Source organism: Diabrotica virgifera, chromosome 2 (assembly GCF_917563875.1).
Source record: "Diabrotica virgifera virgifera chromosome 2, PGI_DIABVI_V3a".
Lineage (NCBI taxonomy): Eukaryota > Metazoa > Arthropoda > Insecta > Coleoptera > Chrysomelidae > Diabrotica > Diabrotica virgifera.
Window position 1 is genome coordinate 10,963,345 of NC_065444.1, and position 19,463 is coordinate 10,982,807.

General features: G+C 33.0%; 1 protein-coding gene and 1 long non-coding RNA gene across 4 annotated transcripts in view; both read left to right on the forward strand.

Moving 5' to 3' along the window:
* The window catches only part of LOC126879961 (serine-rich adhesin for platelets), a 960,737-nt gene that overhangs the window by 178,682 nt on the left and 762,592 nt on the right, over positions 1 to 19,463 (forward strand). The gene's annotated exons all lie outside the window — the stretch shown is intronic.
* On the forward strand, positions 1,725 to 7,339 carry LOC126879965 (uncharacterized). Its single transcript, XR_007696354.1, has 2 exons — positions 1,725 to 1,828; positions 7,238 to 7,339. It is a non-coding gene; the product is annotated as an uncharacterized LOC126879965 (long non-coding RNA).

Genomic DNA, 19,463 nt, shown 5'->3' on the forward strand with positions numbered 1-19,463 from the left:
TCTCACCTAAATTATTTATAGCGGTCCTCGAATACGCCTTTAAAATGCTAAAGTGGGAAAATAGAGGAATAAAAATAGATGGAGAAATGCTCAATCATTTGCGTTTTGCTGACGATATAGTACTTATTACCGAAGATCTGTGTAAAGCACAACAAATGCTACTAGAATTAGAAAACGTATCTTCAACAATAGGTCTAAAAATGAACATCAGCAAGACCAAATTTATGACAAATTTAGTTCCCAGCGGACACCTAACCATCCAAAATCAAGTGGTAGAATTGACAGAAATGTACATATATCTCGGTCATGAAATCAGAATAGGCAAAGACAATCAGACTTACGAATTTCAACGACGAATAACACTTGCTTTGGCGGCGTATGGTTCACTAAGAGATATCTTTAAGAGCAACATCCCGACAGCTATGAAACGGAAGACATTTGACCAATGCGTTCTTCCTATTATGACATACGGAGCAGAAACTCTCACGCTCACAAAAACAACAGCACTAAAAATGCGAGTGGCACAAAGGCGTATGGAAAGATCGATTCTCGGCGTGACAAAAAAAGACAAAATAAGGAACCAAGACTTAAAGATAGAACAGGTATCACTGATGTCGTTGAACGTATAGCCAAGCTGAAATGGAATTGGGCAGGTCACATAGCACGACTGAAAGACTCGAGATGGACCAGAAAACTAATTGACTGGCGCCCAAGAGAAGACAAACGCAGCAGAGGACGACCACCAACACGCTGGATGGACGACATTAACAGAACTAAGAAGACCAGAAGAATAGAATTAAGAAGCACAGAACCGTGAAGAATGGCGAAGAATGGGAGAGACCTATGTCCAGCAGTGGAGAGAAGAGGTTGCATGATGATGATGAAGTTTGTTGTGCTGGTTTGTCACACATTATATCCAGTATCTTGTCACACATTCAAGAACCATGGTGAGAAAGTTGGAACTTAACCTTCCAGTAAGAGCTCAGAAGAAAAGTATAACGTAACTAAACAGAAACTAAGTCTAATAAATATCATGGACAGAACTCTTCACAAACAAAGAGGTTCTGAGAAATATGAATAAAGAAATGGAGGTCTTGAATACAGTCAAAACCAGAAAATTGGAATATCTCGGGTATATTACACATGGAGTGAGATACAACTTGTGCCAACTCATTATGCAGGGACAGATCCAAGAAAAACCACGCATAGGGAGACGCAGAATATCGTGGCTGCGTAACCTGAGAGAGTGGCACGGATGTACATCGGGTGAACTTTTCAGAGCAGCCGTCTCTAAGGTCCGAATAGCTATGATGATTGCCGACCTCTGTCGCGGTGATAGTACTTGAAGCAGAAGTCTAATAAAAGAAACCGATGAAAGGCAAGGAAAAAAGGTGCTGTGAATTTTAAAATCAATAAAGCAAAGTCTTTTCTGAAAATAAGCAAGACATATTATGTTTGGATTTAATTAGGGCCCTTTTCCAATCAGTTTATTGCTAAACGATCGGATGGGCTACAAAAATTATCCATTTATAAACGTATTAATATTCAGGTAGATAAACATCTTTTATCTATCTGAAAATTAATGCGTTAGTTTGGACATTATATGATTCTCTATACTATCTATACGCTGTGAGCTCGTACGTAGAGGGGATATTTATAAATTCGCGAGCGCCAGTAGTGTCAAGTCTGTAAACGTTTACCGGAAATTTGACATAGGTGATAGCTGTATGAGCTTTCGTAACGTTCGGTTGTGTGACAGTTCAGTGTGGAAGTGATAATTCAAAAAAAACGCAGGCGACAAAAACAAAATAGGAACTACATAATAGAGGTAACTAACAAATTTCCTATCTGTTGAATTCCTAAATTTCCTGTACTTTCTTTGAATAAAATAAATTATACATTATCTAGTTAGGTAAAAAAGAGACAGCTTTGCATTACACGGTTAATTATGGGGGATACTACCGGGGGGGCTAACCCCCCCGGTGATGAGGAGATGTTAGATAATATAGAAAACACTGAAAATAATAGTAGTTTAAAGAATACACCATTACTTGATAGCAATGCTAATTCAATCACTAATAATAACAATGAAATAAAAAAAGGAAAAAAACATTTCTATTATCAGTACACTGATACCGGTCCCTTTGAGGTATTTATGGAGTCAAAAGGCGATAACGTCGGTAATTATAGTTTTTTGAAATTAGCAAAATACATAAATGACAAAAAAATCGAGAATGTACTTAAACTTAGCAAAAAAGGAAAAAACCGAATTAGCGTTGCTTTCAAGAAATGGGAGGATGCTAATAAATTTGTTTTAAATGACGTGGTCAGAAATGATGGATATGAATTGTTTATTCCGGCAAATAACGTAACATGTAGGGGAGTCGTTAATAATGTAGATACTAGTATATCGGATGCAGATCTAATCAAATTTTCGGGATTGGCTTCGGCCAACATTAAAGTACTAGAAATAAGACGATTTAAACGGAAGTCTAAATATGACACGGAGAAATATATTGATACAGAAACGGTCGCATTTACCTTTTCGGGAAAAGTAATCCCGAAGGAAGTGAATATATATGGGATCCCTTTTAGGGTAAAACCATACATGATACCAGTGGTTCAATGTTATCGGTGTTTTCTTTTTGGACACACAAAAAATCTTTGTAGAGGGGGAGAAAAATGCAAAAACTGCGCGGAAAAAATACATGAAGGGGATTGTTCGATGAAATGTTTACATTGTAATAGCAGCTTTCATATAAGTACCTATGAGGAGTGTCCAGAGTATGTGAGACAGCGGAATATTAAGGCTGTCATGTCTCTGGACAATCTTTCATACTACGAGGCATGCGAGAGATTTCCTTATGTTTCTACTAGAAAATCGCAAGAGAATAATATATTCAGAATGAGCCAGGAGGAATTCCCAACATTACATAAAACTCAAATAAATAATTTAGAGACAATTCCCATCAATATGCGATGGATAGAAAATGTAAAGAGTAACCCTGAACACCTGTTTAGTAGAAAAATGGAGAATAACTCAAACAAAAATAAAAGAAAGGCTAATGAAACAAATAAGACATACAATAAAGAAGTACACAATCAATATTTATTATCTCCAAATGGGAGAAGCGAAGAGAGAGCTCGTGCAGTAAACAATGAGACTCCTGGATGTTCCCGTACAGAGCAACTAGAGAGGGACACAGAAAAAACACTGAATGCGATATTAAAAAAACTAGATTGGAAACATAAGGAACATATAATCAATTACTTGAACCAGCTATTTATACATGAAAGCTCATCGAACCAAAAGTTGCTAGATTTAGATGGATATCAAGAATCCACTTATTATCCAATGGAACATAAAAAGTTTAAGCAGTAACTATAACAGTCTGAAATATTTCATAAGCGAACATAGACCCAAATTAATTCTATTAAATGAAACTTGGCTAAAAAATAATCATCACTTCTATCTAAGAGGATATGAAATACATAGGTTGGATCGAGGGGATGGTTATGGTGGCCTAGCTACTGTGGTTCATAATAGTCTGGATCACAAAATAGTATATAGGTATAATAATAATGTTAGTAAAATTCAAATTTTAGCAATAAAAATAATAGATTGGGACATTACAGTTATTAACATTTATATCCATCCTAGGGCAAAAATAAATTTAAATAGTTGGGTTGGACGCATAAATAAAATCAGGGGAAATAAAATTTTAATGGGGGATATGAATGCACATAATGCACTTTGGGGAAGTCAAGTGTCTGTTAATGTTAATGGAAGAATAATTGCTGAATCCTTAGAGGATTTGGATCTAGTTTGCTGCAATGATGGGAGACCCACGCAGATTACCCTACCTGGACAGAATGCCTCAGCGGTAGACCTAACACTAATTTCCTCGGAAATTGCAAATATATGCCAATGGGATGTGTTAGAGGATTCTGGAGGCAGTGATCATTTTCCAACTTCTTGCAAAATCGCAATTGTAAATGAAAATATAGTAACACAAAAAAGTCATAAAAGAAATACAAAGAATGTCAATTGGGAGAATTATGCTTCAAAAATGGAAGACTTGATGAAGAATGGGTGTGAAGACTATAATTCATTTACACAAATTATGGAAATGGTGAGTGATGAGGAAATACCTCTCTTGAAAACAGAAAAATCTATAAGAAAAAAGAAAAGCCCTCCCTGGTGGGATAAGGAATGCTCTAATTTAATAAAAACAAGAAAAGAAAAAATTAAAAAATATAAGGAAGAAGCAAGCAATGAAAATTATATTGAAATCAAAAAAATATTTGCATACAGTAAAAAAATATTTAAAACAAAAAAAAGAAATAGCTTCAAAAGCTTTTGCAATGGATTGACAAGGGACACTCCTCTATCTGAAATATGGCGAACAGTTAAGCTATTCTCCACATATCAAAATGCTGTAATCCCTGCTAAACTTCCCAACAAAAACATAGCTCAGAACATATTAAATAATTTGGCAATTGACATAACAGATCCTGAGTTCATGGTTACCCTAACTAACGAGGATGTGGAGGACATTTCAAGGCAAGAAATAATAAGTGTCATAAATAAAAAGGATAAGGCTACTGGCTTAGATCTTGTAACATATAGCATGATAAACAGACTTCCCCTGGTGGCGCTAGATACATTGTCAAAAATATTTAATCAAATAGTTAAAAGAAACACAGGTTTTCCACAAGAATGGAAAAACACCCTTGTCATTCCCTTTTTAAAACCCAATAGAGACCCTTTATGTGAGGATAATTATAGAAACATAGCTCTAGAGTCATGTGTAGGCAAAATTTTGCAAAATATAATTAAATTAAGAATAGAACAAATAACGGAAAAAAAATCGATACTAAGCCCTAAGCAGTTAGGTTTCAGAAGAAACAAAGGGTGCAACGATAACTTAGCTTTAACAATTAATTATATTAGAACCGGATTTAGTAAAAATTTAAATACAATTGGAATTTTTTTGGATATCAGTAGGGCATATGATACAGTCAATATATATTTGCTATATAAATACTTATTAAAGTATGACATCCCAATAACTTATGCAAACTTGATCTTGCAATTTTTGCTCAACAGAAATATCTACGTTAAAGACAAATCAAATAATATATTAGGCCCAATGCAAGCATCCACTGGATTGCCTCAAGGGTCTCCACTCAGTCCAATATTATTTAATCTCTATACTAGATCCCTACATGATTTAATAAACCATGAGATGGAGTGTTTTCAATATGCAGATGATTTTGTAATTCTGGTGCAAGGATCTGATATATACAAGCTAATTAATTCCTTAAATACCCATATAATAAATTTACAGGAGTGGTTTGAGAAACACAACTTTAAAATTTCAGCACACAAATCAAAAGCAATAATATTTAGAAAAAGAAGTCAGGCTTATAACTTCCCACATTTGATATATCAAAATATGGAAATTCCATGGAAAAATGAAATAAAGTATCTGGGATTTCATTTACAGTGCAATTTGAATATGACAATTCAAATTAACGACATGATAACTAAAGCAAACAAAGGAATAAATGTCATGAGAGCAATTTGTGGTACAAAATGGGGAGCTGACCCGAACATTCTTTTGAGTTTATACAAAGGAATAGTTAGATCTCATTTAGATTACGCAGCCAATCTTTTAAACCCCTGCAGTAAAAGTTTGATGATGAGGTTGGAACAAGTACAGAATGTTGCCTTGAGAATCGTAACGGGTTGTCTACGTTCTACACCCATCTTAATATTGCAAGCAGAATGTTCAGTAACAACGTTACAAGTTAGAAGGGAGATACTAGCACATAAATATATACTCAAACAAATGCCGGAAAAAAACAATATCATAGTAAAGAGTCTAAATAAGCTAAACGAAGCAATAAATGCAAACAATAGATTCTGGAGGAACAAGGTCATACCTGATTACTCACTAGCATATACAAATATACTCAAAAAAACAAAAAACATAATTAGATATAAAATCAATCCTATATATGAGGTAGAAAGAAAAACTCTTCTATACCCCATTACAATTAAAAGTCTAGAATTTGAAAAATATGAAATTGAATCGAACGAAAGGTTCATAGCTAAATATGGTGGAATATATAATAATCATACCCACGTATATACAGATGGATCAATAGACCCACAAACAAATCAATCGGGATTTGGAATTTACATCCCAAGCATCAATTATAAATATTCGTCACGACTCCATAACTACACACAAATCTGCACAACTGAAATAATAGCGGTATACAAAGCCATGTCGGTATGTATTGAAAAGGAAATCATGAAAGCAGTGATCTTTGTAGATTCAAAAAGTGCCTTATCCAAAATATCTAGTCACAAATGGGACCAAATGGATTATGTAACTATAATGACCAAAAAACTACTGGTAGATGCAAATAATATGGGATTTTCAATAGGATTAGAATGGGTACCGGGACATCAGGGGATTAAAGGCAACGAGGTGGCAGATAGCTTGGCCAATATTGGGAGAGAATTAAGAGTACCATATGATGTAAAAAACATCAGCACAGATATCTTTTGTGTTACAAAAAAGAACATCTTGACTCAATTTTACAATAACTGGTATTCCCAAATTAAAGGTAAATATCCGGACTATTATGGACTGCAGGATAGTTTCCCTATAAAACCTTGGTATAACAAATGTGGATATTTGGGTAGGAACAATATTACTAACCTTAATCGTTTACGAAGTGGACATTGCAAAACTCCTTGTTATCTCCACAAAATAGGCAAAACGGAAACACCGATATGCGAATGCGGTACTATGGGAACATTGGTACACATCATCTTTGAGTGCCCCATAAATAAACATAAAGATATGGATTTGTATCTAGAACTAATAAAAGCTGGAACAGACAGTCCAATATCTTTACAGAGCATTTTATATAAACCCTCGAATAAAGTTATTAAGATAATCAATAAATTTATCAAATTTTTTCAAGTAGATCTATAGAATTTTGAAAAAATAATAATAATAACAATAACAATAAATAAATACTTCAGAAAATACAGGGAATCTCCTAAAATGTCAAAAATTATATTTGTATCCTTAAAATCCTTAATCCTAACCGAAGGTAGCCAGCCCTAAACCTATGTGAAAATGTTTGGAAGCTACCCCCAAACGAGAAAAGTCTTAAGTTAACCTTAAATGTTGTAACACTTTTCCCCCTCTAGCTACAGAAAAACAAGAAGAAGGACAAGGACCACATAGGACCAAAAAAAAAAAAAATAGATCTGAAGTTGACAGGACACCTGGTTGTGCATTGCCTTGAGCAAGACGCGCATAACCAATAACATGTACTGGGTAAATGATTAAAAAAAAATCGAAACCCAAAAAAAAGGAAGAAGAAGAGAAGAAGAAATTTGACATAAATGTCAAAGTGATTAATTTAAAATTAAAATTAAAAACATGAATTATACAAAATATTAGTTGGTCAAAGCTGTGGTATATATTTTTACCTTAAATATACTTACGTTTTAAATACTGAATTTACGTTTTTTAATGTTCCGTAATATGTAATTATAAATTAATCTATTAATCTTAGCTCCATCTACACGATAATTGTGAAAGTATCCGAAGTAAGAAATTAATATTTCATCAATAGAACGTCAAAATGATTAGCAAAATCTTAAAAAAATCTATTACAATTTAATTACATTTTAGCGTTGTAAATATTAAGCGATAACAATTAAATAATAAATTTAAAAATTACCGGTGAAAGTTGAATTAGTAATCCGCCAGGAGCGACACCAGCGAAGCTCAGAGCGTATACACCTATAAACCAGCACCAAATCCTACTTACTAAATTACTTGCTAAGACTACATACTAAGCTTAATAGCTAAACTTACGATCTAACCAATTAGGCAAGAAAATATTTGAGTACTATGTATTATTAGTAAAAATCAGTCGACCGATTATAACAGCGCCATCTCGGGATTTAACACAAAACTACAAAATAATCGTAGTAATCGTTTGGTGATTGATTATACTGCCAATATGGAAGACAAATGAACGTCGAAGTCAACCAAACATTGGGTATATATCATCATTATCGACAAAATTCATGAAACAGGCTTAAAAGAACAACTGACTAAGTAGCCATGTTCTATTACTTTAAGAATGCTGATACGCAATTTCTCCGTCCCAAATCTTTTTCAATTTTTGGTGATCTTTATACGCCAGTCAATGAGAGCAAGAAAAGGATATTACCTCCGAATTCTAACCTACTGCATGGATTTTAATAAAATTTTGGGAATAGTCTCTACTGGTCTCCTAATTCAAAGTCTACCCTATATACTATGGCGCTTTTATCTTGGGGGCGATTCCGTCCCATTCAAGAGGATGGAAAATTTTTTGGTCAAAATAACCACGGAAATAGTTCACGGAACCTAACTCTAAGCAAAAACTGTTCTATATATTTTTTTAAACTCGATACTTTTTGAGTTACTCGTGGTTGAAATTTGTCCATTTTCATTGAAAAATTACACCTTTTCGGGCGGTTTTTGCGAATACCTTAAAAACTATGCACCTAACTAAAAAAAACTATATAAAACATTTTTGTAGCTTATAAAAAAACAAAGAAATTCGTTTCTCTTCATAAATCTTCTAGTTATAATACAAAAAGAGATACGGTAGGTGAAAAGAGTTTGTTTTTTTTTGTGCGTGCTCAAATCGGTGTATTCATCTTGAAATAACAGAGAAACTGTTGATTTTAGGTGTATAATGCTACTAATACTTTTGTAGCGCTTGAAAAGACCTTTAAAATGAGCAATATTAAATGTGGATTACATTCAAACTAAGCGAGATATGCTGCAAAAAAATGTATGACTAATGTATTTTAAGAAAAAATGAGAATAGAAACCCCTCATCCACCATAATTAAAATGCATCTTTTTCCTCCTACAATATCTTTTACTATAGTGGTATTTCTATGTTCAAAAAGTTGGACGGGTTTAAAATGAATGGTTTTTGAAAATAATAAGGTCAAATTATAGAGCGCATTTTTAAATTTTCGTAAAAATCTTCCTTTTTCTCCATGTAACTTGAAAATGATAAGAAATACAGTAATGAAATATAAAAACTAGATTTTATCTAAAAAAACCCTACATTTTTGTAGCGTTTTTGGAGAAATTTTCCTGGAGAAAAAGGAAGATTTTTAAGAAAATTTAAAAATGCGCTCTATAATTTGGTCTTATTATTTTAAAAAACCATTTATTTTAAACCCGTCCAACTTTTTGAACAAAGAAATAACACTAGAATAACTTGTATTGTAGAAGGAAAACGATGCATTTAAATTCTGGTGGGTTGCAAAAAAACGATGATGGGTTAAATATATTCCTTATTTTTTCTTAAAATACATTAGTCATCTTATCATCTTGCAGCTTATCTCGCTGAGTTTGAATGTAATCGACATTTAATATTTCTCATTTTAAAGGTCTTTTCAAGCACTACAAACGGTATTGGTGGCATTCTACACCTAAAATCGACCGTTTCTCTGTTATTTCAAGTTGAATATACCGATGTGACCTGGTACCAAAAAACACAAACGTTTTCACCTATTATATCTCTTTTTGTATTATACGTAACTAGAAGATTTATGAAGAAACGAATCTCTTTGTTTTTTATAAGCTACAAAAATATTTTTTTTTTTTTAGTTAGATGCATAGTTTTTAAGGTATTCAAAAAAACCGTCCTAAAAGGTGTTATTTTTCAATTAAAATGGCTAATTGTCAACCCCGAATAACTCAAAAACTATAGTTTTCAAAAAAAAATTGTAGAACAGTTTTTGCTTACAATTAGGTTATCTAGCCACTTCCGTGGTTCTTTTGACCAAAAAATTTTCCACCTACTTGAAGGGGTGGAAACCGCCCCCAAAATAAAAGCGCCCTAGTATATAGGACAGATTTTGTTTCTTGAGCTATTCCCTACTTACTGTTGAAATATCAAGTAAATAGATGTAATACGATGGAATTCGGAGCTAAATACCCTACTTGACTGCCTTATTAAAGCATTTTATTTTTTCATTTTAATTTTTATTATTTTTTAATATAGCTTACATATGTAGGTTTTCCCTTCCGTCTTCTAACAGAATTTCATTATATTATTTTCACATTTTATTTTTTCTTAGTCGTTATTATAGTGTCCCCATTTAATTAAAAAAAGCTACAGTATGCCTTTTGTTTGTACTGCTATCATGGTTTTTTTCTTTTTTTATTTATACGTAGATTAAATAGCATTTGTTGTGAATATCTTCAATATCTTGTAAATATAATCTAAGTAAGTTTGTTGTCTGTGTTTGTTTTCCTTGTTTCTTTATATCCAGTATCTCGTTACATTTCGAAACTTTTTTCTCTGCATAGAAAAAGTAAACAGTTTTTTAGTGTCTTCCATTGCTTGTTCATTTCATTGGTGCTACTATCTAGATTCTAGATTATATGGTACGAAAGTACCTAGGAGCTTAACCTTCCAGTAAGAGCTCAGAAGAAAGGTATAACATAACTAAACAGGAACTAGTCTGATTAAAGAACAATGAGAAAAGGTGTTGTGTATTCCCAAGTCAATAAACCAAATCCCTTTCTGAAAATAACCAAGACATATTGGGTGGGATGCATAAAACGTAGTACATGCTAATGCTTCAAGTATGTACTACATTTTTGAAGATTTTACTACACTTACAAAGTCTTTACTTTCCTCCGTAGCATCTGCTAATATTTACCAGATACATAGAAGAATGTACTACGCTTTTGAAGCATTTGGTAGTTTAGTACTATTTGCTTCAGTTTAAGTGAAGTTGGTGGATGGGCGACTTCGGCGCGGGTATTTTTTTGTTACAATATCGCAGCATTTATGAATGTGTGTTGTAGAAACATTTAAAAACTGGGAAGAAGAAACTTAATCTTTGGGGTCATTCTTTTATCAAATAAAATTTATTAATTCTCAAGAAGATTAACAAATAATAATTGTTCAGTTTTATCCTTTTATATATGCTTTGTAGTAGATACTTCAGGTCAGTAGTAGGTACTTCTGTTGTGTAGTAAGTTCTTCTCAACAAAAGCACCTACTTTTAGGTAAAAGAAAATGCTACAAAGTAGATACTATTTGCTGAAGCAATAGCATCTACTCCGTTTTATGCATTCCACCCATTATGTTTGGATTTAATTAGGGCCCTTTTCCAATCAGTTTATTGCTAAACGATCAGATGGGCTACAAAAATTGGCCATATGTAGACGCATTATTATTCAGACAGATAAATACCCTTTCTTTTATCTATTTGAATATTAATGCGTTACTTTGGTGTGCTTTTTCAGCTTCTTAATATCTACGAACTATCAATATACCCAAAAACCACCACCAAATCTTACTTACTAAATTACTTGCTAAGACTACATACTAAGCTTAATGGCTAAACTTACAATCTAATCAATGAGGCAAGAAAATATTTAAGTCCTATGTATTATTAGTAAAAATCAGTGGACTGATTATAACAGCGCCATCTAGGGTGTTTAACACAAAACTGCGAAAGAAGGCGTAAATAACCGTTTGGTGTTTAATTATATTGCCAACAAATGAGCCTCGAAGTTAACCAATCATTGGCTATATTATCATCATGTTGACAAATTCCATTAAAAAGGTTTACGAAAGCATCTAAGTACTCATGTACTATTATTTTAAGGATGTTGATGCGAAGTTTGTCCATCCCAAATATTTTTCAATTTCGTGTGGTCTTTAATGTTTTGTAGTGTTTCTTTTCATTTCAATTTTAATACTATTTTTAATATCAATGGCAATTTAACCTTAAGCCGGCCACTCACGATACTGCGGCGTCGCGCGTCGTTCAATTTTGTCGAAACGGTCTAATAGTTCAGAGAAATAAGGAAAAAAATATCCTGTTGGTGACACAACCTCCAGGCCGAAACCAAATTTTTTGAGTAGTAGATATCTATAATAATAACTTATATGTTTCCTGCAGCCGATTTTGATGATGTACATAGTTATAAACAGATGAAGATCAAAAAACGGTAAATTTTCGCTTTTTTCGTCTATTACCAAAAAGTTAACATTTTAAACAAATTTAAGAGTAAGAAACTCATAAATCGTATAAAAACTTCAATATGGCGTTCGCTGAATATGTCTATCCTTATTGGTTGCTTAGAAAATTGCAAAATAAATCTACCCCAGGTTGTGGGTGAAAAAACGTGATATAATTCAGGAATTTTTGAAACCTACCCTCTATTTGTTTTTCCTTGAATAAAATGTATTTATATTTAAAATACCTGATTTTTATGTAAATTTCTAACTAATAGCCGATAAACGTTTTGGTTTCACTCCAACAGATGGAACCACTTACAGTATATTAACTCAATAGTATTAAAATCTCTGACACTCTCCATTCAATCGTACATGTGAAATCGTACCAGTGAGTAACATCATACCGGTGCAAAAACCAGTGAACTTGTAAATAGTTAATTAGGTTAGACTTAAGACTTTAGATTTAAGTATCGCTTAAGGTAGAGGTAACAGTCACCTTGGCGAGGTCACTTCTACTTCGGTAGGTTGTCAAGTCAAAAAGTTGATCTAATTTTTGGAGCAGATGGAGTGTCCACCATGGTGAGGGTGGGCCATATTATAATTTAAACAAAATTTTTTATTGATAAGATGTGTCTTTTAGGCCGCTTACAGACGAACCACTTTTTAAAGCCGAAGTCGACAGCAAAAAGTCGAGCGTTTGTGGTTGTCTATCGCTACTTTGAGTCGCCACTTACCGTACACATGGCCTACTTTGCCCAGCAAATTTCAGTTTTATTTAAATATTTCTTTTTTTAGCACATATAAATAAATACAAAAATTATTTTGAGAACTCTCGAAATATTAACCGAGAATGTTCTTATCATTTTTTATAAAAATCTGTAACACAGCCGAGAAAAAAATATAAATACAAGGTGGGCAAAGTTGCCCCGGAAAAGTTCAACATTGCCCACCTATTTTAAATTCACTGTAGGGCAAAATTAAAACGTAATAGGACTACTTTGCCCATGGCATACGTTTTAATTTGTCTACTATTCCCACGATATACGTTTTGAATTTAATTTTTTAATAAAAACTACAACAAAAAGCTCTATTTTCAGAGCTTTCTTTAATTTCGGAGAAATTTTATTAAAAAATTAGAAAAAAAATTATTACACTTTTATTATAAAAATAGAAAAAAATATTACACTTTTATTAAAAAAAAATACGACAAATTATAACTGAAAAAAACTTAAATTTTCTTTAAAAGAAAAATATCCTCTTCTACATTTGGAAGATTCCTTTAATACTTTTATAATGTCTTCAAAATTGACGTCCGATATGTCTAATATGTTTGGATAAAAAAACCATTTATATTTTTTCTTAAAAATTTTACGGTGCAGTATGTATTGTCGTCGTTTATTACTACTATAATTCTGATGAAATGTTTAACGGTTTTTTTTGTAAGAAATTGGACCACCACAAAAGTACCAATTTTTAGATTATTTCCATCTACTTCGATGTTTTCATCAGACTCGATATTTTCAACCATTTCATCCTGCTCTTCTTCATGTAATTCATCTGCCTCCATACCAATATCATCGTCACTGTTAGTCATCCTCATTTCTTCTGCTAAATTTTCGTTGTCACTCGTCTCCTGATTCTGACCAATTTCTTCAAATTGAACTGATTTACCGGGTATTAAGCAACTTTTTCTTTCGTTTTTTAATGGTATTCCCTTTCTTTTTTTTTGTTGTAGAAAAATTTAATAATGCATTATCAATTTCAGAACTTACTCTTTTGGAAAATCTCTCATTTGGCATCTTTTTTAGCACTTCATGTGGGCCAAAGGGACAAATTCCAGTTGCACGAAATGAACTAATGATTTTTTTAAAAATTTGGTTCAATCACGTCTATTAGTTTTGTTAGCAATTGAGGAAAGATGGTTTTTTCAACTGAATTTAAGTTAGGTTGACTAGTTTTTAAATCAGTAAGGATCTTTTTCCAGGCTCTTTTTAAAGGCCGGAAAAATCCAACATCAAGTGGTTTCCTTTTAAATGCCTCTAACACATTTTATATAAAAAAATAAAAAATAAAAAATTAATGACAAACGACAGGACAACATTGCCCACTTGGATTTTATTTTATAAAGAAGAAACATGTAATCCCTGATAAACGTTTCATCTCAAATTCAGTTAAAACAGTACTAAATAAGACGTATAAACAAATATTTAGTTAATATTCCTACTGGTGTATACCCAGCAGTGCTTAGCTTTTACCCTAAAAAAACTACAAACACGTGTTCAAATTTCGTACCTTACTACAAGCATTACACTTCACTCACACAGGTTAGATTACACTGTTTGGATTTATGCAAGTTTCTTAGTGCGCGCGTAAACGTCTGTGGTACTTTGTTATGTTGCCAAGTATTTTTTTTACAAATATTATAACCCTTACAGTGGGCAAAGTTGAACCCACTGGGCAAAGTAGGCCATGTTTACGGTAACAACAATGCAAATCGCATTTCCTTTTCACACGGGCGTTTTCTCGACTGCACTACAACTTCTGTCGTCGGTTGTTGTCCCTCCTCTCGGCTCCCTTCTCAATAATTGTAGCGATTCTCTTTGAAACATCTGCCTTCTTCTTCTTAGGCTACTATCGTCCACGTTTGAGCATAGGCCTCTCCCAACTCTTTCCATCGGTCTCTATCCTGAGCAACATATTTCCAATTTGTTCTGGTTAATAATATAATAATATGTAAGCACTACGAGCCCAGTAGGCCCATGACTTGATGTACTATTCTTTTCCACTCCCTTTTGTCAGTCGGTTTTCTTTCCCAGTTCCTTACGTTAATTCTTCTCATATCTTCTCTAACTCCATTACTCCATCGTGACCTCGGTCTTCCTTTTCGTCTTTTCCCTGCCAATGCACTAGATAGTACCATTCTGGGAATTCTAGATGGAATCATCCTCTGCACATGGCCCAACCATCTAAGTCTTTGCGCCTTAATTACTGCTAGTATGTTAGGATCTTGATAGAGCTCAGTTAGTTCCTTACTTGTTCTTCTTACAGTATTTTCCTCTCCCAAACTAATAACAACTCTTGGTGTTTTTTTGTTGTGACCCATGTTTCAGAAGCATACGTTACTATCGGCCTTATTACGGTCTTGTAAGTTCTTAGTTTTGCTCTTCGTGATATATTTTTACTTCTGAACAATCCATTAAGAGCAAATATAGCGCGGTTACCCGACATAATTCTCTTTTGTATTTCTTCTTCACAGTTAGGATCTCTTCTGAAGACAGTTCCTAAGTACTCAAATCTCTCAACTTCTTCGAATTTATACTGTGTTCCCTTCGCTGTTGTCATTGTTATGTATTGCCTTCGAACGAATTGCTTATTTGTCCATTCCATATACTTTGTTTTTGTTTCATTTATATACAATCCTTTGGTTGCTGCCCTCTCCTCGAGTCTCATAACTGTTTCTATAAGTTCTATTTTGCTCCTAGCCAAGATTACCAAATCGTCTGCGAATGCCAAGCACTGATGTTTTTGTGATAGATCAGACCTGTTCTATTAATGTTTACTTCCTGTATAACCTTTTCTAGTAATATGCTAAACATTATAGAGGATAATGGATCACCCTGCCGCACTCCTTGTTTGACCTCAAAGCTTTCTGTTATAGTAGTGTTTATCTTGATTTTATTCATTGTTCTTTGGAGAGTTAATTTTATAATTCTAATAAGCTTTGGAGGAATATCCATGTCTAGCAATACTGTGAATAATTCGCTTCTTTTCACTCGATCGAAAGCCTGTTTAAAGTCAATGAAAAGAACCAGGGTGTCGTTAGTATATTCTTAACTTTCAGCCTGTATTTCTCGTAATGAGAAAACCTGATCCACAGTACTTCTGCCTTTTCTAAACCCACTTTGATATTCTCCTATGCTTTTATCAACCTTCGTTGTTAATCTGTTTTTAATATGAATAGCCAATATTTTATACGTTATGTTTAGCAGCGCTATGCCTCGATAATTCTGACAATCAGCCATATTTCCTTTTTTGTGAATAGGACACAGTATTGCTTCTGCCCATTCCTCAGGTAGTATTTCTTGTTCCCATATAATATTAATTAGTTTATGGATTTTATCTAGAGATTTAAAATTTCCGGAAAAATTGGGTGCAGGAAAACAACCTGTTTTTTCCGGAAAAAAATAGGAAAAAAGGAAAAATTCAGAAAAATTGAAATTTGTTTCAATATACTAAACATATTCTGCATCTCGTATTAAAATCGATAAATTTAGTAGAATCGCATAAATCTACATTATCAGAAGTGCCTTTTGTCTTAAAGTATATAAAAGACACAATATTAAATATTGCCCAAGTTAACCAGACTAGTTGTCTTATCGAAATCTTGCTAAAATATGTTGAAGAACGCTACGAATTTTGTTCAAGGCCGATTCACTTTGCAGCCAATTTTCTGGATGCTCGATTTAAAGGAGAATAATAATTATTGAATGAAGACCAACTAATAGAAGCTATAGACTTCATTTCTGAAATGGCTCGTTCACTTAAACTAGATGTAGGGAAGGTGGTGGCAAATCTAACCCGATTTAGAACAAAAACATGAATTTTAGTAGAAATTCTTTATGGGATAGTGCAAATAATGCTCATCCCATTATATGGTGACAAGGTTTGTTTACATCACAGCCACTTATGCCGATTGGCTCCAGAATTTTAAATGGACCTCCATCTTCTGCCTCTTTAGAAACTTGTCTTTACACGGCCTCATACATACAAGCAAAAGAAATACAATCATAGGATAAAAATCAGAAATTATTCATTTAAATTGGGTTTAAAAAGAAAAAGACATAAAACTCATGTTGTTTTATCCGTCCAGGATGATGAAGCGGGGATCGAGTCTGAATCAGATGCTTGGTCTGCAGATTCAGGTTCAGACTCAGATGAAAACCACTGAGCTCATCTGGTTAAATATTGTGCTTTCTATCATTGAAGTTTCGGTTTTAATGCTTTCAATAATATTATAATTTGTAACCCTCTACACAAGTTTGTACTTGGATCTTAAATATTAATAGATATTATTAAAGTATGTTCCTGCATTTATTCTTACAAAACATTATACATATATTTAACCGACTTTAAACTTGGTATTTTTTCAAGTTTCAAGTGTCAATTAAAAAATATTTAAATTTTCCCATTTTTTCCAATTTTTCCAATAGTTTGGAAAAAAACGGAAAAGACCGGTTTTTTTTTCCAATTTTCCCGTTTTTTTCCGATGTGTTAAATCTCTACGCATACCATGGACTGCTTATGGCTCCAATAATCCAATTCTGGCAGAACTTAACATAAAAACTACACTCACTACAATAATTATCAACCAAAATATATTGAGGTATTTTGGACATATGTATAACTAGAAGAGAATGCATGGAACTAATGACAGTTGTAAGCAACGTAGTGGGCAAAAGATCAAGATGAATATCACCAGACGAGCGATGGTCGGACCAAATAAAGGATATGAGTGGTTACTCATTCTCCAAAGCAAAACAAGACGCACAGGAGAGAGATAATTGGACAGAAATAATAGTCAACCAAATTGCATGTCGTCATTAAATCCTTACGAAGGAGAAAAGATAGAAGAGGAGGAGATAATGTTCAATTTCTATAGGTATTTCAAAACGACGAAAATATAAAATCACATTTTTTTCAATTAATCTTTTTTAATGAGAAGAAAGGAATGAATCAAGTTAGTTGTTTATATGATAAATTGCAAATTTAACAAAACAAAAATTATTATAAAATAACCTGAATCGCTTTTAAGTAGTTCTGGTATTATTACTAAGATGGCACTCTTATAATTAGTCGAATGATTTTTGCCAATATTATTGAACACTTAAAATTTTTCTTGTCAATTTGATTAGTTTGTAGGTTTAGCAAGTAGGCTTAGTATGTAGTCTTAGCAAGTAATTTAGTAAGTAGGAATTAGGTTAGTTTGTCACCTATACTACATTAATATTCAGATCGAAAAAAGATGTTGTGGTTGACAAAATTTTTGGAACCCTCGATATAGAGGGTCTTAATGCAATCAAAACATAATCTCCAGTACAGCTGATTTTAGATAACGTTTTGCCTTACTATGTAAACTTCATTGTTTTCATGTTTAAGGATAAAATGGTTTAAGCTTAACAATAAATAATTTGAATGATTGCATGGTCTATGTGCTGTCTTCTTTCGACGGTTGGCGATCATCATGGCTATTTGTATTCTGTGTAAACTGCTCTAAAAAGCTAGTTAGAAGAGCAATTAAATCAACTCCACGCTTTCCTAAAATCTTTCTCTGCATTATATTCTACAAGAGCTGGTATTTTGTTCCTCTCATCACGTGGCCCAAGGTATTGTAGTTTTCGTATCTTGATCTCATTATTCAGATTTTATTGTGGTCTCTGATAGGGGTATCAAATACACTCACTTGTTGATCTATTATTTCTTTAAATTTGATTTGATATACTATAGGTTTCTCTAGTATCATAAATATTTTTGGTTTATATCCCAAGTGTTACTACGAGCAAACGCTCTTATGTTATTTTCTCTTGTACAATAGAAGGTTGCATCTTTGCTTGAAATCTTCTTTTTCTTCTTTTTCCTCTTGTGTTGATATTAGGTATCAGGTATATCTCAAGAATTTCTTACGTCTCTGAACCATGAGTGTTGTTTGCGACCTGGTCCGATGTGACCTTCAATTTTGCTCATTAAAATTATTTTTAGAAGATTATATTTAATTCCTCTTAAAATAGGGCCTCGATATGAGACTTCTTGCTATTTAACGATGTTTTTTTGAGAGATTTCTTTGGGTATCATTTCTTCTTAACGTCTTCATTTGGTTGACATACAGGGAGGTCCTAAATTATGGAATAAATTCATTTTCTGTAAAACGGACGACTATAAAAAATCCTGAAACCCTGTCGATTTTGGTTTTTAAATTACAACTTTTTGGCATATATTTCATACTAGTGACGTCATCCATCTGAGCGTGATGACGTAATCTATGATTTTTTTAAACGGGAATAGGGGTCGTGTGGTACCTCATTTGAAAGGGCGTTCAATTCTCTATTCAGTAATACAAACATTAATATCATTATTTATACAGGGTGACCAAAAAAATAATTCTTGTAATAAATTAATTGACGAAAAAAGAAGAATGTATGCAATTTATTTAACTCAAAATACGTTCTATCGCTGTCACAAAATAGAAAAAAATGTTTATTTGGCAAATAAACCTTGCTTTTCGATTAAATTAAATGTTCAAACTGCCAAGTGGTAGGTGGGAGGCTGTTTGTGATTTAATTTAAGCGAAAAGAAATGTTTATTTGTCAAATAAAC